The sequence below is a fragment of the Macaca mulatta genome, chromosome 13, assembly GCF_049350105.2.
Source record: "Macaca mulatta isolate MMU2019108-1 chromosome 13, T2T-MMU8v2.0, whole genome shotgun sequence".
Lineage (NCBI taxonomy): Eukaryota > Metazoa > Chordata > Mammalia > Primates > Cercopithecidae > Macaca > Macaca mulatta.
Genome location: NC_133418.1, coordinates 113,703,824 through 113,730,506, shown reverse-complemented (window position 1 = coordinate 113,730,506; position 26,683 = coordinate 113,703,824). Strand labels below are relative to the sequence as shown.

The window sequence follows — 26,683 nt, the reverse complement described above, 5'->3', positions numbered from 1 at the left end:
TCCCCCAAGGCTGCCTTCTATTGGCCGTGACTTCAGTGTGCTACAACCAGTGACACTGCACACTGTGAAGAGCATTTCCGGATTGATTCCTGAACTTGACCTCTATTTGAGAAGTTTTACAACCAAATCATCTGGTGTATTGTAGTCATCTAAATAACAGCATCGAGTGAAATCAGTATCACTTGGGGACTCACAGCAAAGTCTGGAGCACTGTTTCTCAAAGAGTGTTTCCCACATCTCCAGTGAGGTCCAGAGAGGCCTTACCGGGCTGTCTGGAGTTTTCTAGGAGAATGTGTCTGTGTTTTCGTTTGGTGCTGGCCTGTGCTGGGGGTACAGTGACAGCCTAGGGGAGGTGGGGAGGTCATGGGAGCAGGATCTGAAATCCTCACACTGGGTGTTAATGGTTTCCTAAAGCCTGATTCCTGACTGCCATCTGGGCCTCGAGGCAGGACTGGGGAAGATCCTGCTCCTGGAAGGAGAAGGATGTGGAGTGGAGAAAATCTCAGCCACCTGGGGGAAACCGGAGGTCAGAGCCATCCCACCAGGTAGTGCTGAGGAAGAGTGCGGTAGAGGCAGGTGGCACAGGCAGCAACCCTTAGTGTCCCCCCTTCCCCTGAGGCCACACTCTCCAAGCCAGGAGGGTCACAAAGCAGCATGGGGAAGAGGTCAAAGCACGGCCACGCCTCGACCTGATTCCCATGGGGACTCCAAGAACACCTGGCCTGCGGCCCCACCCCCATGGCTCTGGGACTCCCAACTTCCACCCAGGCCAGGGCGGCTGGGTAAATACAGAGACTCAAAAAGAGCCCAAGGTGACACTCAGGGCCTGCCCAGCTCCATGTGTTATGGCAGGAACCCCTAGGTACCTATTAGCTGAGGCATGGGGACCTGTCAGAGAAAGTCATTTTCATGGGGGTAAAGTGACTCTGAAGCCAAGGGCGCAATCAGTCAATGGGACTGTTTGAGCCAAGAATCAAATGGAAGTTCCAGCCAGACCTCAGGGCACCCCCAGAGTAGCCAGGACGTCATCAGCCAGGGTGGACAGCTGAGCTCCCCAGACCACAGATGACAGCAGCCACAGGCTTCTGCAACAGCCCACCAGGCTACCCAGGGGCAGGACAAGACAGACCTACCACCTAAGCCTCCAGCAGCCAGGGCCCACCCAAGGGCAGAACAGTCACCCGCCTAGAGACCAGAGGCTCTCCTTCCCCCACCGCATGCACCGCCCCCACTCAGAGAGGATCAGGGGCTGAGCGGAAGGAGGGAGGTCTACAGTGTGGACCGGGTGTCTGTGAAGAGACTGTGGCATCCACAAGAGACAATGCCAGCCAGTGGAAACAAAGGGGCTGCATTCTCTTTGCACCGTGGGTGCAGCGTGCTTACGTGGGGTTTAAGAATTCATGTAATTAGCACCACAGGCTAATGATAACCCCTCCCTAGATTACAAGACAGTCCCATCATCTCCAGCATCTGGCCCCTTGGAGAAGAGTTTGCAGAAGGAAGAAAAGAAGACCAGAGAACATTCTCTATAAGGCCCTTTGCAGAGAAGAAAGCTCAGCTCCTGCCTTGGAAGCAAAGCTGTAGGAAATCTCTTTCCCATCTTGCAAGAAGATGTGAAAAAGCTGAGAAGCCAGATACTAAGGAGAAGAAACCCGAAGCAAAGAAGGCTGATGCTGATGACAAGGGGAAAAGGGATCACCTCAAGACTGAACAACTCAAGAAGGGGAAGTCCCATTGCAGCCTCAATCCCGTCCTTGTCAGAGGAATTGGCAGGTATTCCCAATCTGCCGTGTATTCCGAAAGGACACGTGGAAGAGGAAGTACTGAGCTGCTAAGTCCAAGGTGGAAAAGAAAAAGAAGGAGAAGCTTCTTGCAACTGTTACAAAAGCAGTTGGTGGTGACAAGAACGGTGGTACCTGGGTGGTTAACAAAATGCCTAGATAGCATCCTACTGGAGATGCGCCTCGAAAGCTGCTGAGCCACGGCAAAAAGCCCTTCAGTCAGCATGTGAGAAAACCGAGAGCCAGCATTACCCCCGAAGCCATTCTAATCATCTTCACTGGATGCCACAGACGCAAGAGGGTGGTTTTCTTGAAGCAGCTGGCTAGTGGCTTGTTACTTAGGACTGGACCTCTGGTCCTCAATCGAGTTCCTCTATGAAGAACACACCAGACAGTTGTCATTGCCACTTCAACCAAAATTGACATCAGCAATGTAAAAATCCCAAAACATCTCACGAATGCTTACTTCAAGAAACAGCAGTTGCAGAAGTCCAGACACCAGGAAGGTGAGATCTTCGACACAGAAAAAGAGAAATACGAGATTACAGGGCAGCACAGGATTGACCAGAGAGCTGTGGACTCACAGAGTCTACCAAAAATCAAAGCTATTCCTCAGCTCCAGGGCTACCTGTGATCTGTGTTTGCTCTGAGGAATGGAATTTATCCTCACAAATTGGTGTTCTAAATTTCTTAAGAAGAACCTAATTAAATAACTGATAACATTTAAAAATAGTAAATCTGTGGGGACAGAGGCCTGGGCCATGTCTGTGACCAGCATGCTGCAGTGGATGTGGGCCAGAAGGAGGAAGCACAGTAAGCCGTGGGGACACCCCGTGCTGTTCACAGAGCCAGGCATCCAGAGCACGGAGCAGAGCGGCTTCCTTCTTCCCCAGGCTGCTGAGCCTGTGCTGAGCGTGTGTGGAGGGCGCAGTGGGCCGTTCATTGGGGCTGGGAGCTAGCCCACTCTGCCGCCTCGGAGCAGATACAGCCATCAATTACCCCAGCATGTGCAAGAAGGACGCCACTGTCCACACGCTGGGGCCGGGTTTGGAGCGTACTCAGAGACTGAGATCCGTGACCATCCACACGCTGGGGCCGGGTTTGGAGCACACTCAGAGACGGAGATCTGGGTGCAAGGGGGTTATGGGGGTGTCCTGGAGACCAGACCGCGCGAGGGGAGAGGGCAGCGGGAATGAGCAGCAAAGGCTTCAGCCAGGCTCACAGGCAGCTCTGAGGCTGGGTGGCTGCACAGTAGCCTGCATCAGGCAGGTGGCCCTGCCGTTACCTGGCATAGCAATCAGCCACTAAAGCAGGTGGCATGAGAGGGGCATGAGCTCATACCAGGCAGCCCCATCCAGGTGAGTCCTGGGAGGCGATGCCTGTGCCTCTGTCTTGGAGCGGGAGTTTGGGGCACCCCCCACAGCATTCACACGAGGCTAGGCTTCACGGTCAGGCCTTACACCTGGTGCCTGTGTCAGCCTCCCCTGGATGGGATTTGGAGTTTCAGTGGATACCAACACCCATGTAGAGCCCACGATGACCTGCTTTCCAATTAAGTGAACACCTCAAAGTCCCTTCCAGTGTAAACAATCTGATTCCTTGATTTAATCCTCCACAGTTAAAGGAACCTCTGCACTAATGAGCTTGAGTGAAGTCTTTTTGCACAGTAATACGTGGTCGTATAACCCCCACAACATGTCTCTAAACCCACGTAACAGTCACGGCTCTCGATAGTGATTACGGTTGTGCAGGGCTGAGATCTGAATGCTGGTTGCGGTTGTGCAGGGCTGAGATCTGAATGCTGGTTTCTACAGCGGATTTGTCACATTCAGGTAACGGGTTTTGGGACTTGAATGTATCTTTTTGGAGGGACACAATTCAATCCACAACACACCCCCTCCTGGGCACCTGCACCCGGCGTTCCACACTGGGGATAAAGGCCCAGCCCTGGGCTCCACTCAGGATGACCCTGAAGGGCTGTGCCAGCTCCAGAGCTTCCTTGGGAACCAGCGGTTAGGGCATCACTGCCCGACAACTCCCTCTACCCCACTGGCCTTTCTTCTCTCCCTTCACAGACCTTAAACCCAAGAGCACTGCCCCGCACCAATAAACACTCTTCTGTCTCTGAGTGAGCTTCCCCAGGGACCCAGCCTGCATCAGGGACTCAGCTAGGTGGGGACACGGGCCTATGCCGACGCGTGGCCTGGGGAACACGGGCCCATGCCGATGCGTGGCTGTGAAACTAACAAACACATCACCCAAGGCCTCCAGGTGAGGGTCCCGACACAGCCACGTTGTGACAGGACAAGTTTGTTCCAGAACGTTTCAGAGGCTACCCCTGGGCAGCCACCTCCAGACTCCATTGATGAGCGGTCTTGGGAACCTCCCCCCGCCCCACTGTGCCCCACCCGTGTCTGGTGATCCTCCCGGTCTGTAAACCGTGGCCCGGCCGACTTTAAGCAGCTGTCAGTTATGTACTCACTTCTGCCTCCAAGACGTCGGTCGGCCTCTACTGTACACGCCTCACACTGAGTGCCAAGGACATGCAGCTCATGGTCATGGCCCTGACCTCGAGTGTCTCAAACTCAGTGGGAAGGAAGACAAACGCACAGCTTTCCATGACACAGAGGGATGGGTGTGGGAGAGGCAGCCGCCAGCTGCTGTGGGAACCCAGAGAAATGAGACTTCAACCCAGACCCAGTCCACGTAGGTGCCTCAGAGACAGGGGGACGGTGGTCCCGGGAGGGGCACACTGTGGCCGCTCCTGCACAGCCAGGGAGCTACAGGGGTTTCCACATGGCCAGGTGCAGCAGGGAGGCCCAAGGCAGGCAGGCACCTGATTGTGAAGTGAACAACTATTGAGTTCCATAGGTTACTAAACTAGTTGGAGGCAGCTATCCCCAGTCCTACTCCACGATACAATGCCTGATACATGTGGTGGCTGTGGATGTGTGACTGTGTTTAGCACATGGCCTGGGAGTTAAGCCCCTTCCTCTCCCCTTTTCTGGTCTGGAGGGTTCACCTGAACCCTGTTCATTCCACATGGGGGGCCGATTTTTTAATCAGATCGGTCCTGGGTCTTCACCAGCTCATCTGACTGGTCTGCCGAAGTTACTTCCGCTCTGATTTATGAATTCCATAACCAGATTTCTCACATCAGAGGATTTCCAGTCTTCAGATAAGCGAGGGCGGGTAGAAACCTTTGGGTCACTGTAGTTAGTTTCACACTTTCAAAACTAGAAAATTTCTAACCAGGGAAAGTGAAAACGTGAGAGCCTCAGCACAGGTCAAACGCGAAAACACCTAAGAAATCAAGAGAATTAAAAAGAGAGGCCGGGCATGGTGGCTCACACCTGTAATCCCAGCACTTTGGGAGGCCGAGGAGGGCAGATCACTTGAGGTCAGGAGTTTGAGACCAGTCTGGCTGACATGGTGAAACCCTGTCTCTACTAAAAATACATTAGCCAGGCGTGGTGGGCTCCTGTAACTTCAGCTACTCAGGAGGCTGAGGCACGAGAATTGCTTGAACCTGGGAGGCACAGGTTGCAGTGAGCCAAGATCGCACCACTGCACTCCAACCCTGGGTGACAGAGTCAGACTGCTTTTAAGAAAAAGAAAGAAAAGAAAAGAGGCCAGTAGTCTGAAGACAGGAAATGCCAGCTTGGTGTTCAAAAGCAGAGGAAAGATGAATTCTAAAAACCAGCTACGTGCAGTGGCTCATGCCCATAATCTTAGCGCTTTGTGAGGCTGAGGCAGGAGGATTGCTTGAGTCCAAGAGTTCAAGACCAGCTTGGACAACATAGTGAGACCCCCCCCATCTCTATAAAAAATTAAAACGTAGTAATAAGTAACCAGGCGTGGTGATGCACATATACAGTTGTAGCTACCCAGGAGGCTGAGGTGGGAGGATCACTTGAGCCCAGGAGGTCAAGGCTGCAGTGAGCTATGATTGTGCCACTGAATTCCAGCCTGGGTGACAGAGTGAGTCCCCATCTCAAAAAATTAAATAAATGAAAAGTAGAAACAAATCAGCAATCCTGACCAATTTTGAGCAAAATTCCAGTATGGAGTAATTTTTTTTTTTTTTTTGAGACGGAGTTTCACTCTGTCGCCCAGACTGGAGTACAGTGGCACAATCTTTGCTCACTGAAACTTCCACTTTCTGGGTTCAAGCGATTCTCCTGCCTCAGCCTCCCAAGTGGCTGGGACTACAGGCACGCACCCACTGTGCCCAGCTAATTTTTGTATTTTTAGAGACAGGGTTTCACCATGTTGGCCAGACTGGTCTCGAACCCCTGACCTTGTGATCCACCCGCCTCAGCCTCCCAAAGTGCTGAGATTACAGGCTTGAGCCACCGTGCCCAGCCTAGGGTAATTTTTAAATGATTAGGGAGATGGGGAAAAAACTAATTGCTGGGAACCAGCGTGTGGTCACTGAGGACTGATCGCCTTTCACTTCGACAAGGTTGTTAGATCGACAGCCCTGGAAAATGTTATGAGCTCCAGCTGCTTGTGTTTATTGTAGAAAAGAAAAATTTACATCTTTCCACAATTATTTGTAAAAACAGAAGAAAAAGAAGGAGGAGAAAGGGGAGGAGGAGCCTAGAGCTAAGCAATGTCAGATGGTAACAGAAGGCTTCAGTGTGAGGCCGAGGTCCCCTGAAAAGAAGTCTCCACACCACACTCCCCAGTGTCAACCCCTGGGTGTCTACAGGACCATGAAGGTGCTGCTGGGGTCTGTGAGCTAAACACAGCATCTCAAAAGGCCTAATGGAAAGTGTACTCTTACCCACGGGCTAGCTAACGTGTCATTTCGGCACAGTGTAATTGAAGGGGACTGGGCTCTTCCTCTGTCCAAGATGCGTGGGCTTAAGTCAGTTATAAAATCTCTGTGGGCATGTTTGTTTCCAGCAAGAGGAAAATCTACAAAATTTGAAAGTCCTGTTGCCACAAAGCACCTAGAAATCCTGGAAAATTTATCCTGAATATCCTGTTAAACACACAGCAGGGCACACATCAGTAAGAGATCCCCAGCAGACGGAAGCAAAGAAGAAACTGTGGACTCAGCTGCTGCCCTTTGGAGATATTTGCCAAGCTCAGGAACAGGGAGCCTCAGTGTCCACAGCCATCCAGGCACTGAATACCAAACCCGGGGCCTGCACGAGCCAGGGACTTGGAAGTGAGGCTCCCTAGAAATGCAGGACCCTTGGAGGCTGTACCCTCAGTGATAGAATGAGGCAAAACAGAAATTAATAAAAAGAAATGACAAGGAAACATGTGTCTCAACTCCTGGGCTCTGAGTGGGACAGAGTCTCCCTGAGAATCCATGCCTGGCCCCATTGGGTTTGGGTTTGAACTGATACCATTTGGTCTGGGAAACTAAAGTCAAGAAATTAGCTAAGAGTGGTGTTAGGTTGATAGTCCCCCAGATGCTTGGCAGAAACAAATGTGAAATCTCTCTGGAGCAACACGTCCTCAAACCAAGGTGTATAGGATTTCCAAGATAAAGCCCAGCCGTGTACTATAAGATTAACCTTTATTGGCCAGGCACGGTAGCTCACGCCTCTAATCCTAGCACTTTGGGGAGCTGAGGCAGACAGATCACTTGAGGTCAGGAGTTCGAGACCAGCCTGGCCAACATGGTGAAACCCTGGCTCTACTAAAAATACAAACATTAGCCGGGCATGGTGGCGCATGTGTCTATAGCCCCAGCTACAGAGGTTGAGGCAGGAGAATCACTTGAATCTGAGAGACAGAGGTTGCAGTGAGCCAAGATTGCGCCACTGAACTCCACCCTGGGCAACAGACCGAAACTCTGTCTAGATTAAAAAAAAGAAAAAGATTAATCTTTATTGAAGACTTACCTTGTGCCAGGTACAGTTTTAAATCTTTGACCTGGGCCAGGCATGGTGGCTCACACCTGTAATTTCAGCACTTTGAGAGGGTGAGGAGGACAGATCACCTGAGGTCAGGAGTTCAAGACCAGCCTGGCCAACATGGTGAAACCCCATCTCTACTAAAAATACAAAAATTAGCCAGCTGTGGTGGTGGGTGCCTGTAATCCCAGCTACTCTGGAGGCTGAGGCAGGAGAATCACTTGAACCTGGAAGGCAGAGGTTGCAGTGAGCCAAGATGGTGCCACTGCACTTCAACCTGGGTGACAGAGCGAGACTCTGTCTCAAAAAGAAATAAAAATTAAATAAATAAATCTTTTACCTGTATTGTCCCACTTAATCTTCACACATTCTTCTAATGGTAGGTGGTTTTATTCTCATTATTGTTTATTAAGATCATTCATATTCCTGGATTAGGAATAGGAGAGAATGAAGGCACAGAGCGGATAAGTAACTTACTCAAGAACACACAGCAAAGAAGATTTGAGATTCAAACCCAGGAAGTCTGGCCCACAGTCCACAGAGGAACCCGTCATGAGCACGAGTTACCTGGAATCAGTCATAGGGCTTCCAGGCAATGGAATTCTGGGGTACAGAATACAAATAAGAATGCTTAAGATGTTTAAAGACATTCTCAAAAATGCAGACAAGACACAGAAGAAAAAGACAAAGTAAACAAGAGAGGAAAACAATTAAAATTTTTAGAAATAAAAAATGTAAGTTGGGCACAGTGGCAGGTGCCTGTAGTCCCAGCTACTCAGGAGGCTGAGGCGGGAGGATTGCTTGAGCCCAGAAGTTCGAGGCTGTAATGTTCTGTAATAGCACCTGTGAATAGCCGCTGCACTCCACCCTGGGTGGCATAGTGAGACCCTGGCTCTAAAGGAAAAATAAATACACACACTTAAAAATTAAAATTCAAGGTGTTAAAGTTAAAGTTAAAGCACAAGTTAGATCAATAGATGTGAGGAAACAAATTACTAAACTGAACGATCGATCTAAAGAAAACACAGGATGAGTCATGGAGAGACAAAGACTTGGAACAAATATGAAAGCAAGTTAAGAGAAACAAAGAGGCCGGGCACGGTGGCTCACGCCTGTCATCCCTGCACTTTGGAAGGCCGGGACGGGTAGATCAAAAGGTCAAGAGATCAAGACCCGCCTGGCCAACATAGTGAAACCCCGTCTCTACTAAAAATACACAAATTAGCTGGGCATGGTGGCGGGCACCTGTAATCCCTGTTACTTGGGAGGCTGAGGCAGGAGAATCGCTTGAACCCGGGAGGCGGAGGTTGTAGTGAGCTGAGATCACGCCACTGCACTCCAACCTGGCAACAGAGTGAAACTCTGTCTCAAAAAAAAAAAAAAAGAAAGAAAGAAAGAGAGAAACAAAGAAAAGGTGAAGGACCGACATGCATACATCTGATGGTCTGGGAAGGAAAAAAACGGAGGAAGTGAAGGAGAGCCCATATGCCAAGGGCTGATCCTCAGACTCAGGAACTCAACCTAAAGCATGATCCCACACCTGAACCCACCACAATGAAACTACAATGGACCAAAGACAAAGGCACACACTGAAAATCCACCAGAAAGGGCAGACCCCTTCAGAACACTGCATAGCAGGCAGATAGCTTGACTTCTCATGGGGGCATCAGAAACCGGAATACAAAGGAATATTGCTTTCAAAGTACTAAGTCAAAATCATTGTCAAAGTGGGACTACTGCCTGTCTACTGAAATTATCATTCAGGAATGATGGGAAAATGAAGATATTTACAGGCAAAAAGAAACTAAATGAATTTATTAAGAGATCTTCATTTAAAAAGTTTCTTGAGAAAGTGCTTTAAAAAGAAGAAAATTGAACCAAGAAGGAGGGCCTGAGATGAGCAAAAAAAGGGGTAAAAAATATACCAATAAAGTTAAAAAAAAAAATCACTGACTAGAAAAAACACATAACTAATTTAAGGCATAATAAAAACAACATGAAACTAAAATATTGGTCAAAAGTAACATGCAAAGTTGGATAAGGTGATTATAGTAAAAGCATTCTAAAATTTTGGTATTTCAGACAAAATGCGAGAATGATAGAAAAATTGTAGAATTGCAGAAATTAAGTACATACATTTGAATTTTCAAACACCCACTAAAAAATTTGCAATTTTCAAAGAGATAAGAAAGAGAAATACAGTTTATAACTTTCAAAATAATGCAAGAGCCAGGCACAGTGGCTTACACCTGTAATCCCAGCACTTTGGGAGGTCAACACAGGTGGATCACCTGAGGTCAGGAGTTCGAGACCAGGCTGACCAGTATGGTGAAACCCATCTCTACTAAAAATACAAAAATTAGCCAGGCATGGTGGCATGTCCTTGTAGTCCCACCTACTTAGAAGGTTGAGACAGGAGAATTGCTGGAGGTGGGAGGTGGAGGTTGCAGTGAGCCGAGATCGCACCACTGCATCCAGCCTGGGCAACAGAACGAGACTCCATCTCAAAATAATAGTAATAATAATAATCATCATCATCATCATCACTCCAGCCTGGGCAACAGAACAAGACTCCATCTCAAAATAATAATAATAATAGCAAGAGAAAATGGAATTTTCAAAAAGCAGGGTAAACAGGACGTACAAAATAAGATTGTGGGAAAATTTTAAGGAATCGGTAATTATAATAAATATAAATGAAAACAATTACTAGTTAAATGACACAAGTTGTCTGGCTGAGTTTTTTTTAGAATGGCCTTATGCTGCTTATAAGAAACACAACTAAAACTAAGGATTCAGATTTAAAATAAACTGATGGAAAAAAAATATAGCACACGAATATTTATCAAAAGAAAAGCTCTGTAAATATATTAACAGGAAAAACAAAAACAAAAAAGTTGTGCTTCATAAGACCACAAACTTACTGTGTAATGAAGAGAGGAACAGCAGAAGGTATAACAGTCATGAAGCTGAAACAGCCTCAAAAGGTAGAAAACACACCCTTTCAGGACCCTGTTTCTTTGTTCACAGAAGGAGAATGAGACACCCTGAATGAACAGAATCATGAGCACTCACTGAGATGCCAAATGTGAAAGTGAGTCATTAAATCAGAAAGTGCTACCTAGAGTAGGCGGGAATTATGAAGGAGAAAAATACCCGCTGTGTGCTGCAGAGGGCAGGCCTGGCCTGGAAAACAGGCTAAATACAGCAGGACTCCTAGAAGACAGGCTAGCTGGAGCGATTCTGGCCTAAAACACAGACTAGATAGAGCAAGGCTCCAGGAAGACAAGTTAGATGGCGCGAGGTTCCTGGAAGACTAGCTAGATGGCGCTCAGCTCCTGGCAGACAACAGGATAGATGGCACACGGCTCCCGGAAGACAGGATAGAGGGAGAAGGGCTTGTGAACCACTTGAGGTCAAGGGTCCTTTGAATCCTACAGAATCTCTCCCCACCCCCAAACTGCACACCTGCAGGGAACACACCACCGGTATCAAGCGTTTCACAGACACCCTAAAGGACATCCTTGAAATTCTTCAGTGTTCCTAGGGCTCCTGATATAAAAAGTTGAAGGCAAGACATCCAGAAGCCATGTCATGGGAGGAAAGTTGAAAAAGATGAGGCCTCATCTTGGAGAAAAGCTGCCTCCTTAGGGTGCTAAGAGACATCCTCAATTACTTGGAGGGCTATCATGAGTGAAGGGTCTTGTTCTCAGTGGTTCTAAGGGCCAGAGTTGAGGCCACTCAGTGAGGCTCGGGGTAATGTGTCTGTTCCTGTCTAAGAAAAGCATTCCAAAGGGAGAGCACTGGCATGACATGAAGTGATGAAAACAGTGCAGCAAAAGTACACCGAGGAAGGAAGGAAGGAAGGAAGGAAGGAAGGAAGGAAGGAAGGAAGGAAGGAAGGAAGGAAGGAAGGAAGGAAGGAAAGAAAGAAGGAAGAAAGAAAGGAAGGAAGGAAGGACAGTGAGGAAGGAAGGATGGCAAGGAAGGACGAATGGACGGCAAGGAAGGAAGGAAAGAAGTACAGCGAGGATGCTGCAGGAGGGAGAATTGCTGCTAGGGGAATGCTGGTCCTGACCTCTAGCTCCTTTCCAACTCCCTAGAATGCAAGGATCAACAGGGAAGGATCATGTGTGGGGATGTTCTCTCCCTCCTTTCCTTCTTTCCTTCCCTTTTTCCTTCCTTCCTTCTTTCTTCCTTCCTCTCCTTCTTCCTTCCTTCTCTTCTTCCTTCCTTTCTTCCTCCTTCCTTTCTTTCTTCCCTTCCTCTCTCCTTCTTTTCTTCCTTCTTTCCTTCCTTCCTTCCTCCCTCCCCTTCTTCTTCCTTCCTTCTTCCTTCCTTCCCTCCTTCCTTCCTTCTTCCTTCCTTCCTTTCTTTTTTCCTCCCTTCCTTCCCTTCTTCCTTCCTTTCCTCCTTCCTTCCTTTCTCCCTGTCTTCTTTCCTTCCCTCCTTCCCTCCTTCCTTCCTCCCCACCTCTTCTCCTTCCTTCCTCCCCCTTCTTCCTTCCTTCCTTCCTCCTTTCCTTCTCCCCTCCCTCCCTCCGTCCTTTCTCCCCTTCTTCCTTCATCCCTTCCTTTCCCCTTCCTTTCTTCCTTTCTTTCCCCTTCCTTCCTTCCTTTCTTTCCCCTTCCTTCCTTCCTTTCTTTCCCCTTCCTTCCTTCCTTTCTTCCACAACTGCTTACAGAGCACCTACCACATGCTAGGAGCCATTCTAGCTGGAGATGCACCAATGGCCTTTTACTCTACTGCAGGAAACAGAGAATGAACAAGATAATTGGAGACTTTTAAATGCCATGAAGAAAACAGAGGAATGAGGCCCAGAAAGCTAGATGGAGGCCTGGTTATTAGAAAGCCATTAAAAAGGATGGTTTGAGCTGGGACCTGAATTACCAGAGCCACAACAGATCAGAGTTCCGGGCTCCCGTAGGCCCAAAGGTGGGAGAGGGCAGCAGCCTGGAGAGGCTAGAGCATGCTCAAAGGTGGGAGGGGGGAGCAGCCTGGAGAAGCTGGAGCACAGGGCGAGGAAGGCACAATCATGAGGCTGTGAGAAAATTTAATTTCCTTTCTCTTGGGATGATCTTGTGTTGGCTTAAATGAGACCCAAGGCTTTCGTCCCACCTGTTTACTTTTGTTTTTATTACCTGTGCTTTTGGGGTCATGTCCAAAAAATCATTGCCAAGAGCAATGTCAGAAGGCTTTTCTTCTACGTTTTCTTCTAGGAGTTTTACAGTTTCAGGTCTTGCATTTAAATATTCGATAGATTTTGAGTTGATTTTTGTGCATGGTATAAGAAAAGTGTCTAATTCCATTCTTTCTCATGCAAAAAGCTTCTGCATAGCAAAGGAAGTAATAGGGTGAAAACGCAGCCTATGGAATGGGAGAAAATATTTGCAAGCCATATATCTGATAAGGGATTAATGTCCAAAATATATAAGGAGGTCTTACAACTTAATAGCAGAAAAAATGACTACCCCAATTTAAAAATGAGCAAAGGATTTGAATAGACATTTCTCCAGAGAAGACAGACAAACGGCCAACAGTCATATGAAAAGATACTCAACATCACTAATCATTAGGGAAATGCAAATAAAAATCACCATGAGATCAGTAGCCTTACACCTGTTAGAATGGCTATTACCAAAAAAGTAAATAAAAGATAACAAGTATTAGCAAGGGTGCAGAGATATTAGAGCCCTGTACACGGTTGGTGGGAATGCCATTATGGGGAGCAGTATGGGGGCTCCTCAAAAAATTATAAATAGAACTACCATATGATCCAGCAAATCCACTTTTGGATGTTTATTCAAAAGAGTTGAAACCAGTATCTCACAGAGATATTGCCCTCCCATGCTCACTGTAGCGTTTTTCATAATAGCCAAGTTGTGGAAATGCCCTTTAACAAATGAATGGGGACTGAGCGCGGTGGCTGACGCCTGTAATCCCAGCACTCTGGGCTGACGCCTGTAATCCCAGCACTCCGGGAGGCTGACGCCTGTAATCCCAGCACTCTGGGCTGACGCCTGTAATACCAGCACTCTGGGCTGATGCCTGTAATACCAGCACTCTGGGAGGCTGAGCTGGGCCTGAGGTCAGGAGTTCGAGACCAGCCTGGCCAACATTATGAAACCCCGTCTCTACCAAAAATACAAAATTAGCCGGGCGTGGTGGTGCATGCCTGTAATCCCAGCTACTCGGGAGGCTAAGGCAGGAGAATCACTTGAACCTGGGAGGTGGAAGTTGCAGTGAGCTGAGCTCACACCATTGCACTCCAGCCTGGGCGAAAGAGCAAGACTCTGTCTCAAAACAAATATATATATATATATATATGTGTGTGTGTGTGTGTGTGTGTGTGTGTGTGTGTAGAAAAACTGTTGTGCATACACACAATGGAATATTACTCAGCCTTTTAAAAAAAGCAAATCCTGCCATTTGCTACAACATGCCTGAACTTGGCAGACATTATGCTAAGTGAAATAAGCCAGTCACAGAAGGACACATACTGAATTATTCCACTTGCACTAAGTACCTAAAGTAGTCAAACTCAGAAAAGCAGAGCACAGAATAGTGGTTGTCAGGGGCTGGAGGAACAGGGAAATGGGGAATTGCTGTTCAACGGATATGAAGTTTCCATTATGCAAGATGAACAAATTCTGGAGATCTGCCATCTAACATTATGCCTGCAGTTGACAATACTGATTGTACACTTACAAATTTGTTGAAAGGGTAGGACTCATTAAATTTTCTCACAAAATTTTTTACTAACTTCTGTTTATTATTTTAAAAATATTTTTAATAATAAATGATATCCAGGCTGGGCGCGGTGGCTCCAGCCTGTAATCCCAGCACTTTGGGAGGCCGAGGCAGGCAGATCACAAGGTCAGGAGTTCGAGACCAGCCTGGTCAATATGGTGAAACCCCGTCTCTACTAAAAATACAAAAACTAGCCAGGTGTGGTGGCGGACACCTGTAGTCCCAGCTACTCGGGAGGCTGAGGCAAGAGAATCGCTTGAACCCGGGAGGCGGAGGTTGTAGTGAGCCGAGATTGGGCCACTGCACTCCAGCCTAGGAGACAGAGTGAGACTCCATCTCAAAATAAATAAATAAATAATATCCAGTGCTTTGATAGCTAAGACCTATATAACTGAGACAGTGAAAATTAGCCATGCTGAGGCCAGGCACAATGGATCACACCTGTAGTCCCAGCACTCTGGGAGGCCAAGGTGGGCAGATCACTTGAGGTCAGGAGTTTGAGACCAGCCTGGCCAACATGGTAAAACCCCGTCTCTACCAAAAATACAAAAATCAGCAAGATGTGGTGGCACATGCCTGTAGTCCCAGCTACTCAGGAGGCTGAGGCAGGAGAATCGCCTGGACCCGGGAGGCAGAGGTTTCAGTGAACCAAGACTGTGTCACTGCACTCCACCCTGGGCAACAGAGTGAGACCCTGTCAGAAAGAAAGAAAGAGAGAAAGAGAGAGAAGAAAAGAAAGGAAAAGAGAAAAGAAAGGAAAAGAGAAAAGAAATAGGAAGGAAGGAAAGAAGGAAGGAAGGGAGGGAGGGAGGGAGGGAGGGAAAGAAAGAAGGAAAGAAAGAGAGAGAGAGAAAAAGAAAGAAAGAGGGAGGGGAGAGGAGGGGAGAGGAGAAGAGAGGAGAGGAGAGGAGAGATAATGAGCCATGCTGCAGGCAAACGAGATAAACAAGGTTTCCAATGGGACACAGCTGAAGCCAACAGAACAGAGAAACCAAGAAACCCAGGCAGGACCATGCTGCAGCTGCAAGAATGACCAGCGTTCCTCCTTAGACTCGCCCAGCACAAGGCCACGTCCTGGAAGCCTCAGCAGGTGTGTTCCCCCTTGCTACAGCAAGCCAAGCAGACTCAGCGCTGGGGATTACAAGGATGCTCCTGGGGGCTATTTTGTCTTGTGGACTGCATCATCATCATATTAACCAGCATTATTCTTACTAGATGCCGTGCAGTTTGCAAAGAACTTTACACACAATTCAAGGTGTTTCATGTTTGCCATAACCCTATGGGGAGACTATTATCATCATTATCTATTGTTATTATCCTTCTTCCGAGGGAGTAGGACTGAAACTTAGTGAGCGAAAGCCATAAAGGAGTGGAGCCCACAAAGAGCCTGCGCTCACTCTACAGCCACCTGCAGACACTGCCCTCAGCAAGCAAGCACTGTCAGTATCCTGAGTGCTGGGAGGGGAAGAGCCAGCTTTCTCTTGCGGGTCTGACTCCTAAGTGCTTGCTCTTAGTCATCGTAGTTTACCACCTTTCTGCTTATACAGTCACTAAGCGAATTTCAGTCCTAATGCAAAATTCAAGAGGCATCCCATTCCAGTACACTTGATCCCAGGAGAACTTGTAAGACTTGTAAATGCAAACACATTTCATTCCAAATAGGCACTAATCCCTCTAACAAGAGCGGGGACTCGTAATTCAAACACATGATTTGAGCCGATAACCCTGGAGCAGCCATCCTCCTTCAACTGTGTAACTGCAACATCTTAAGGGGCACCCCCAGGGCCAAGCTAGGTTTGTGGGGTCTCCCGGGGACACCCCCTCATTTACAGATTCCCCACCAATGTGTAGGACCAGCATGTCGTAGGAGGCAGCTATTGGCCTTTGCAGTAATCAAAACAAGGCTAATATTGGCAATATAATCAGCAGGCAGTGGTGACTAATCCATCAGTAAACAACATATTTTTCCACCCATATTGTTTTAGCAGCCCCGAAGCTAACCCTTGTATACCCGTCATTTGCGTCAAATACTACTTCCTCCTCAAAATCACTGTTGGATATTTTCTTTTAACAAGGCTTCCCTGCCTCCCTTGTTTAGAAACGAATAGAAGATGCCCACTTGGAAAGAGTGAAGAGTGGAAGAAAAACCTGAGCCCTAGAATCATTTGTTGTCAGATTGATTCCAAGCTGCACGACTTTCCAGCCTGGAGATCTTTGGCAAGTCACCTAAGTTCTCCAAGACTCTTTCTTCAAACTGGGGTAGAATCGTCTGCACTTCACAAGGTACAATAAAGACAAATGAGACAGTGGCATGAAATCACTCAGCACAGTGTTAATACCTCGGTCCCTTCACCTGCCAAGCAGACTTTGAAATCAGAGTCTGAGCTCTGTCCAGCCTCATCACCCACTAGACATGAGAACGCAGACAGCTCTCCATGCCCTCAGAGCCTCAGCTGCTCTGAAAGCCAAGGATGGGATGCCCTTGAGTCCTTTCCTCCTTCCCCAGCTCCTGACCCTGGTCCTCAGGGGTGACGGCGTTCACTGTGGCCCTTGGCATCTGCTCCTCATGTGTCAAGGAATAGGGCCCAGGCACCTCCCCGGGAAATCGCAGAGGCTGCACAGGCCAGATCTGGTAGGACCACGGACACAGTGGCTGGATCAGTACGTTGTTTTTTGTTTGTTTGTTTGTTTGTTTTCGAGATGGAGTTTCACTCTTGTTGCCCAGGCCAGAGTGCAGTGGCATAATCTCAGTTCACTGCAACCTCTGCCTCCTGGGTTCAAGCAATTCTGCCTCAGCCTTCTGAGTAGCTGGGATTACAGGCGTCCACCACTGTGCCTGGCTAATTGTTTGTATTCTTAGTAGAGACAGGGTTTCAACATGTTAGCCAGGCTGGTCTCGAACTCCTGACCTCAGGTGATCCACCTGCCTCAGCCTCCCAAAGTGCTGGGATTACAGGCGTGAGCCACTGCGCCTGGCCTATTGGTCTGTTTTCACACTGCTGATAAAGACATACCCGAGACTGGGAAGAAAAAGAGGTTAATTGGACTTACAGTTCCACATGGCTGGGGAGGCCTCAGAATCATGGCGTAAGGTGAAAGGCACTGCTTACATGGCAGTGGCAAGAGAAAACAAGGAAGAAGCAAAAGCAGAAACCCCTGATAAGCCCATCAGATCTCATGAGACTTATTCACTATCACAAGAATAGCACAGGAAAGACTGGCCTCCATGATTCAATTACCTCCTCCTAGGTCCCTCCCACAACACATGGGGATTCTGGGAGATACAATTCAAGTTGAGATTTGGGTGGGGACACAGCCAAACCATATCAGTGGCCAAGGGCTTGGGAAGTTGGGTGTGCACTGAGTCCAAGGGTGACTTCCCACCCCACCATCTGACCTCTCTGAACTTCAGTTTCCTCATCTGCAAAATACAGCCAATAGCACTCTCATCTGTCTGTATTAGTCAAGGTTCTCCAGAGAAACAGAACCAATAGGACAGAGAGAGAGATTTATTCTGAGGAGTTGTTCATGCAATTATGGAGGCTAAGTCCCAAGATGGGCAGTCAGCAAGCTAGAGACCCAGGGGAACCGACAGACAGCTCTGGTCTGAGTTAGAGCCTACGGATCTCCAAACGTTAAGTGCCAGTCTGAAAGCCAGCAGGCTACAGGCCCAAGAAGAGTCGATGTTTTAGTCTCAGTCCAAAGGCAGGAAAAGAACAGTGTCCCAGCTCCAGCAGCCAGGCAGGAGGAGCCCTTTCATGCCAGATTTTTTGTTCTATCTGGGTCTTCAAAAGACATCCACATAGACTTCAACTGACTGGATGCAGCCCACGCCCATCAGGGAGGGCCACCTGCCTCGCTTGGCCCACCCGCTCAAATGCGGACCTCACTCAGCAATGCCCTCAGAGACACATCCAGGTAACACTCCACCAAATATGGCACCCTTGGCCCAGTCAAGGTGATGCATAAAATTAACCATCTCACCATGTCATTTGGTTGTTGTCAGGAGTCAATGAAATAAAGCATTTGAATGGTTAAAGAAGTATGCAAGATGTGTACCTATTACCACCGTCATCATTGTAACAGCAGGATATGGGTACATCCGATTCCCAACATTGCTAAAGCCATGACGTAGCGATTGGGATGAGCTAAAGTATGAGAATTGTCTTCTCCATGAGTTGTCAGAAGAACAAACAGTGGCCAGGCATGGTGGCTCACGCCTGTAATCCCAGAACTTTGGGAGGCTGAGGGTGGGAAGATCACTTGCACCCAGGACTTTGAGAACAGCCTGGGCAACAAAGGGAGACCTCATCTCTACAAAAATCAACAAAAGTAACTGGTCATGGTGGTGCACATGTATAGTCCCAGCTACTCGGGAGGCTGAGGTGGGAGGATCACTTGATCCCAGGAAGTTGAGGCTACAGTGAGCCATGTTCATACCACTGCACTCCAGCCTGGGCAACAAAGCTTGAGGCCCTGTCTCAAAAAAAAAAAAAAAAAAAAAAGAGGCCGGGCATGGTGGCTCACACCTGTAAATCCAGCACATTGGGAGGCCAAGGCAGGCGGATCATCTGAGGTCAGGAGTTCAAGACCAGCCTGACCAACATGGTGAAACCCTGTCTCTATTAAAAATACAAAAATTAGCCAGGCTCGGTGGCGCATGCCTGTAATCCCAGCTACTCGGGAGGCTAAGGCAGGAGAATCACTTGAACCTGGGAGGCAGAGGTTGCAGTAACCAAGATCGAGCCATTGCACTCCAGCCTGGGCAACAGAGCAAAACTCCATCTCAAAAAACAACAACAACAAAGGGGTGAAAGGGCATGGGTCCCTGGTCAGGTCAACACCATCACCTCCCAGAGCACTCGCCTGCCCAGTCCTGGGGCAGAGTGTCCCTGAGTCCTAGTTTAATTGTCCATACCGCTGTGCCTCCTCCACCTCTAATCTAACCTGCTGCCAGACAGCACCTGCATGTCAGCACACCCACATCCCCACTCATCCATGCAAGCTCCTCCCAACTGTCCTCGAGATGAAAGTGCCACTTGTCAAAGGTGCACCAGGTGCCGGCCTCTGAGTGGGTGCTTCATTGCCTCTGTTATTTCATTTAACTATCATGCATCATGACAAATAAATGATTTGAAGAGTCTCTTAGGGAGGGTGCTGTTGAAGAAAACATACTCTGCTGCCCAGGTGACAGGAAGTGAGGACCTGAGAGCAGGTTTAGAGGACCTGAGACAGAGAAGCTGTCTCAAAAGACATGGGCAGGAACTAGGGGTTGAGGGAGCAGAGACAGGACCGACCCTACAGCAAAGGGAGGTGGGAGGCCCAGGCCCGTCCTACCTTCCCAGGACTTAGCTTAATCCCAGAACTCTGGAGGAATTCTGCAGGGGTCTTGAGGTGATGCCTTCCCAAGGGTCTGGTCACCTGGGAAGGTGGCTGCTGGAAGAGCTTCAGAGTCGAGCCCAGGAATCTGCATTTTAACACACTTCCAACATCATGTTTGGGAACCACTGCTCCACCTCTCATGAGGAGGAAACTGAGGCCCGTAAAAGGAAAGAGACTTGGAATGAAGGAACCCCAGACCTGAAGGGCCTCCGAGCTCACCCAGCCCCAGCCCCAGCTCACTCTCAAACAAGATGTATTTGTAGCAGCAGTTTCTGCTCAGTCCCCTCTGTGACAGCGATGTCAAACCTCCCAGAAGTGCGTCTCAGAAACAGCTCACTTCATGGTAGCAGATGAACTCACTCCTGGGCTTTGCTATTCTTCAAAGACTAACAGCCTTAGAAGAAATCATGGCAGGGCTGGCCACAGGCCAGCTGGGAGCTAGGCAGAATCTGACTTTGGCCCTAGCCTCTCTGTGATCTTTTCTGTTGCTGTGGAGGGATTTCCATGAGTCAGAGCCCTGAGTTCAAATGCCAGGTCTGCTGTGTGACCCTGGCAGGTTGCTCACCCTCTCTGAGCCTTCCTTTTCCAACAGGTATGATAGAAATATGACCTACCTTATGGGCTGGTGTGATAAGGAAATGGCTTAACAAACAAATGAGATGCCCGCAACCCCCAAAAGTCCCTTCTTGTCCCCTTTCAACATGTCTCCTCCCCTTCCCCAGTCTCAGAGGCCTGTAGCACCCCCTCCTCCAGCCTTGATTGCTCTCGGGGACTGCTGTGTGGATTGCTTGGACGGTGTGGACTACAATCTTCTGAGCGGCTCCCTCCCCAGGCACTTCCGCATTCCTGATCCGCCTTTTCCCTGAGCTTCCGAAGACTTTCTCCCAGGAAGAAGCACAGCTGAACTAAGCATGAACAACCTCAAGGAGGGGGTGAGCACAGCCCTTCACAGTTTGCAGAGCCTCTGGCCCCACCCTCTCATCCGTCCTCTCAGCACAGGGGCAGGTCAGGGTGATGAAGCAGGAGCCAGTCCCACAGATCTGGGGATGCTCACCCAGCCAGGTACCCACTTCCCACCCTGACCCCCACCAGCCTCCACCTCCCACCACTCTAAGGAGCTCCCGCTGCTCCTTTAGGACGCTGGGGCATCACTCCTCCTTAGGGGCCAGCCTTCCGCCTTGGTGGGTGGGGCAGAGACTGAGGCTGCAGGCACCAGCCTTACCCCTGACGGAGGGGGTGCCCTCAGCCCTGGGCTGTCTCCAGCCTCCCTCCAAGACCCACGAGGTGTACAGAGCTGTAAGTGTTACAGGAAAGGGGTCCCGATCCAGACCCCAGGAGAGGGTTCTTGGATCTCACGCAAGAAAGAATTCAGGGCGAGTCCGTAAAGTGAAATCAAGTTTATTAGGAAAGGAAAGGAATAAAGAATGACTACTCCATAGACAGAACAGCCCCAAGGGCTGCTGGTTGCACATTTTTCTGGTTATTTCTTGATGATATGCTAAACAAGGGGTGGATTATTCATGCCTACCCTTTTTAGACCATATAGGGCAACTTCCTGACAAAGCTGTGGCATTTGTAAACTGTCATGGCGCTGGTGGGAGTGTAGCAGCGAGGATGACCAGAGGTCACTCTCATGCCCATCTAGGTTTTCGTGGGTTTTGACCGGCTTCTTTACTGCAACCTGTTTTATCAGCAAGGTCATTATGACCTGTATCTTGTGCTGACCTCCTATCTCATCCCGTGACTTAGAATGCCTTCACCATCTGGGCATGCAGCCCAGTAGGTCTCAGCCTCATTTTACCCAGCTCCTACTCAAGATGGAGTTGCTCTGGTTTACATGCCTCTGACATAAGCATGTGTGCCCACTTCGACCAAATCCATGAGGGGCACCTGCACCACCTAGCCCTGCCAGCCATTGGCCTGCTCCCACGGTGGGTCCAGAAGCCCCCAGAAGCCCCTGCGCTCTTCCTCTCTTCACCTGCTTCCCACTCACACACGCCCTGTGCTGCAGCCACAGGCACCCCGTCCAGATCCCTCCCCCATCTCCATACCTTCGCCCATGCTGCTCCCCCTGCCTGGCATGCTGGCACCCCCATCCCACCCCCACCCCAACCCAGCCACCTGCAAACTCCTCCAAGTTCAAGCTCAAGCCTTTATCCCTCTAGGAAGCTTCCCTGAGAGGCTCAGACAGAAAAGATGCAGCCAACTTACTATTCAGTGAGCTTACTCTCTCCCTATCAGGGAAATGAGGGAGCCCTGTCACTGAGACCCTACGATCCTGCCCGGCAGAGCTGCCACTCTCCACCCCACTGTGGCACTCACACTGAGGACAGGGTCACACACCTGGTTATTACGACTTCGTGTCTATTTAACCATGTGCCAGGCACTGTGCTAGGAGCCTTGCGTGGATCAACTCATCCAATCCTCACCCTCAACCTAGAACTCGGAGGGCACAGAATAGGCACAGCCACAAGGCTGCTGCTGGAAAGGACGACACAGGCAGATGCAGGCCGGGATGGGTGAAAGGGTCTCTCAGGGAAATGAACTGGAGTCGGGTGTGGAAAAGCAGCAGAACGTGCTCCTGGCCCTGCCACACACCTGGGTCCCAGAGCTACATGGAGCTGACTGCCACCCCTGTCTGCAACCCTGGCCTTCCCCGCAGGACGCCTGACAACTTCCTTCCCCTGGCCTGCTGGCTAGAAACCCCTGCAGGCAGATGGCCTTTCTGCCTGGCCCTCTCCTGGCTACTGCAGCCTCACCGGAGGGCCAGGCCCAGGCCAGGGCAGCTCCAAAGGTGGGCTCTGGACCGGGGTCTCCCCTGAGCCAGGCAGGGGCTCCCCACGGGAGACAGTGCCAACCATACAGGCTGCGGGTGCAAATTGAGCCTGGGGAAGGAGAGGCTGATCCCGGTGATCAGAGGGGGTGGCACCAGCCTCAGCCATGCAGGTGTGAATTCCTTCCCCCAGCCTGAGACCAGTGCCACACCCCCGCCCTCTCTCCCCAGGCTCCCCCATGGATTACCCTGCCTGACACCCCATGCTGGCAACCAGAGGCTGATTCTGCCTGACTGCCCCCAGCTCCTGGAGTGTGCAGCCTGGGTTCCAGAGGGAGGCCATACGGCCCCGTCAGAGACCACCAGGGAAGTATCACAGACCGCAGCCAGCGTGTGAGCTCAGCTGGGAGTTTGCACCAAGCCTGGCTCCAGAATGAGGCCTGACTGACGCAGGCTAGGTCCACCCTGCATGGGCCGGCTGGTGTGGGTAAGTCCTGGGGCTCAGAGAGGGGCTTGGAAGGCCAAATGCAAGGCGGCTGGACCCATTATCGCAGCACATAGCGTCCCCTTGACTTGCTGGGAGAAGCTCGCGCCCTCATAGTTAGCAATTCCATGGCCACTGGAGGCCAGAGTGGGAGCTGGGAGGCTCTGGACACCATAGCCTTGGGCCCCGGCCCTTGCCGGGCTGGTGTTGGCCTGTAAATGCTGCTTCCGCTGTTCAAGCGCTGATGCTCCTCCACGCTCACAGGTCAACAGCTGCTGCCCACCTCCAAGACCCCCGAATGCTGCACGGCAGGTGGCCTCCCGCATCCCTTCTGGGCCCTCCCTGTGGGTTAAGAATGTCACCCCTGCCAGGGCACCTGCCTCCCCAGGCCCACAGCTGGGCTCCTTTCACAGACACCGTATCTGGACAATCCATTTGTTCTGTGTCTGATCAGAAATGGCCATAGCGAACCAGCGTGCGTCTGACCTGAGACACCCGGCTTCTGGGCACCTGGGGATGGTGGAGCCAGGGGAGATGCCGCGGGTCGGAGGGAGGATACAAAGCTCCAGGGTGCCCCCTGCTGCCTCTGGGGCGTTCTGCAGTCATGGCCAACATGGACTTGGACACAACCTGCTCCGATCTTCAGAAATATTATCCACAAGACCTGCTTTCTCCCAAAACGCATTCGGCTGCCCACCCATGGGAGGCTACAGAATAAAGAACATAAAGACATGCTCCAGAATACGTTCCGAATGCTTAAAATTTCCCCAACTCCCATGAATCTAGAGTCTTTGAAATATAGATCATTGAGTATCTTTTTGATAACTGAAGTAAAACTGTTTATGTGAGATGCTTTTTCTCTGTAAATAACAACTCAAGAAGAGACCAGGAACTATAGTCAGAAGGGATTCTGGTCCTGGGGGTCCATTTCTTGCCTGTGTGGTCTAGGTGGGTCGTGGTCTTCCAGTTTCTGCCCCTAAATCCATATGTGATCAGCTCCACCTCATGAGGCTGTCACAATATTTCACAAGGGAAATGCACGAAAGCACACTTTTAAAGCAGTGTACCAGTTGCTGTTTTTAATGTCATTATCCATCAGGGAATTTTTAACTTATCTCCCAGAGGCTTGACTGGATTGAAAATGTAAGGTCTATTTAATGAAAATTATCAAGGAAGTTCCTGGGGAAAAAAAACTTAGGCGTAGTCAAGTATTAGTCAAGCCCCAGCTCTGCAGTTCAAATAAAGCACAGAATTTAGAAGTCGTATGCGTGAATTCCATGCCAGGCCTGCCACTTATTGCCTGTGTCCCTGCACAAGACACTCAGCCTACCTTTGTTTTCTCATCCATAAAATGGAGCTAATACTGTTCACCGAATGAGATGAGGTGAGGACTGGAAATAATGCCTGATGTACAGTGGGGGCTGAATACAAGGTTGGTTCTTTTTTTTTTTTTTTTTTTTTTTTGAGATGGAGTCTCACTCTGTCACTCAGCCTGGAGTGCACTGGCGTGATCTCAGCTCACTTCAACCTCCACCTCCCGGTTTCAAGTGATTCTCCTGCCTCAGCCTCCCAAGTAGCTGGGATCACAGGCTTGTGCCACCATGCCTGGCTAACTTTTGTATTTTTAGTAGAGCTGTGTTTTTGCCATGTTGGCCAGGCTGGTCTGGAACTCCTGATCTCAGGTGATCTACTTGCCTCGGCCTCCCAAAGGGCTGGAATTACAGGCGTGACCCACCACGCCTGGCCATACAAGGTCGGTTTCATCCCTGAGTAGATCCCAGAAGGAATTCAAATCTGTATCATCTGTCATTGGTTGAATTGTGCTTCTTGAAATTTGCATTGAAGTCCTAATCCCCAGACCCCAGAAGGTGACCTTATTTGGAACCAGGGTCACTGTCCATGTGAGGAGTTCAGATGAGGTCATACTGGAGTAGGGTGGGCTGAGATCCAGTATGAATGTGACCTCACAAAAAAGGAGAAATTGAAACAGAGACACACGAAGAAACAACACCATGTGAAGATGAAGGTAGAGATTAGGGTGATGCTTCTACACACCAAGGAACTTGAAGATTGCCAGGAAGGCCCCAAAAGCAAGGTAAGGGGCCTGGCACAGGTTCTCCCTCACTGCCTCAGAAGGAATGAACCCCACCAACCCCTCTTCTCAGACCTCTAACCTCCAGCACTGTGAGATGCTACATTTCCCTTGTTTAGCCACCCAGTTCGTGTCATTGCGTTAGGGCAGCTGTGGCAAACTAATACATAATCCGAGAAAGACTGTCACACATTTACTATCTTTACTGCTGAATAATCCTTACCAATGGGCCCAGGCCGGGCATAGTGGCTGACGCCTATAACCCCAGTACTTTTGGTGGCCGAGGAGGGTGGATCACTTGAGCCCAGGAGTTTGAGACCAGCCTGGGTAACATAGTGAGACCCCATTACCACAGTAGAATAAATAAAATTAGCTGGGTGTGATGGCACACACCTGTGGTCCCAGTTACTCAGGGCACTGAGGTGGGAAAATCACAGGACACGGGAGGCTATAGTCAGTCGTGATGGCACCACTCCACTCCAGCCTGGACAACAGAGGGAGAGCCTGTCTCAAAAAAAAAAAAAAAAAAAAAAAGCCCAGGAAGGTGGGGTCGGAGCCTAGACAGACTAGAACCCAGTTCTCTGGATTCTTAATTCTGTGCTCTTTCCACTACCCCTGACAGTCATGTCTTAGGCGTTAACATGATTGACCAGGTGCAGTGGCTCACACCTATAATTCTAGCACTCTGGGAAGCCAAGGCAGGCAGATTGCTTGAGCCCAAGAGTTTGAGACTAGCCTGGGCAACACGGTGAGACCCTGTCTCTACAAGAAAATGCGAAAACTACCCAGGCATGGTGACGCATGCCTGTAGTCCCAGCTACTCGGGAGGCTGAGGTGGGAGGATTGCCGAGCCCAGGAGTTGGAGGCTACAGGGAGCCATGTTCACACCACTGCATTCCGGCCTACTCCCTAAAGATATGCAGTAGACACAGGAGGAAGCATGTCTGTTCAGATTTTTTCCATGCATTCAACTCATGATAACAACACCAGAATCAGACCACATATACCACTTTGCAACACGTTTTGTTATTGTTTTATCATGTTTGTTTTGCTTGACATTATATAGACGACATCTTTACAAGTAATAAGTATAGTAAAGACACACAAGTAACATAACCCATCACCTTTTGATGAATTTTTTTTTTTTTTTTTTGAGATGGAGTCTTGCTGTTGCCCAGGCTAGAGTGCAGTGGCGTGATCTCAGCTCACTGTAACCTCCGCCTCCAGGGTTCAAGCAATTCTCCTGCCTCAGCCTCCCGAGTAGCTGGGACTACAGGCATGCACCACTACGCTCGGCTAATTTTCTGTACTTTTAGTAGAGATGGGGTTTCACCATGTTGGCCAGGCTGGTCTCGAACTCCTGACCTCAGATAATCCACCCGCCTCAGCTTCCCAAAGTACTGGGATCACAGGCATGAGCCACTGCACCTGGCCCTTGATGGACATTTAGATTGTTTCCCCCTTTTTTTTTTTTTTTTACTAACACAAATAATACAGCAGAAAATAGTCTCAAGTAACTTTGCACATTTGTATCTTTTTTGTGTG

General features: G+C 49.4%; 1 pseudogene; it reads left to right on the top strand.

The window, feature by feature from the left end:
• The first annotated feature begins 1,932 nt into the window (after window positions 1-1,932).
• LOC707813 (large ribosomal subunit protein eL6 pseudogene) lies at window positions 1,933-2,466 on the top strand (annotated as a pseudogene).
• The last annotated feature ends 24,217 nt before the right edge of the window (window positions 2,467-26,683 follow it).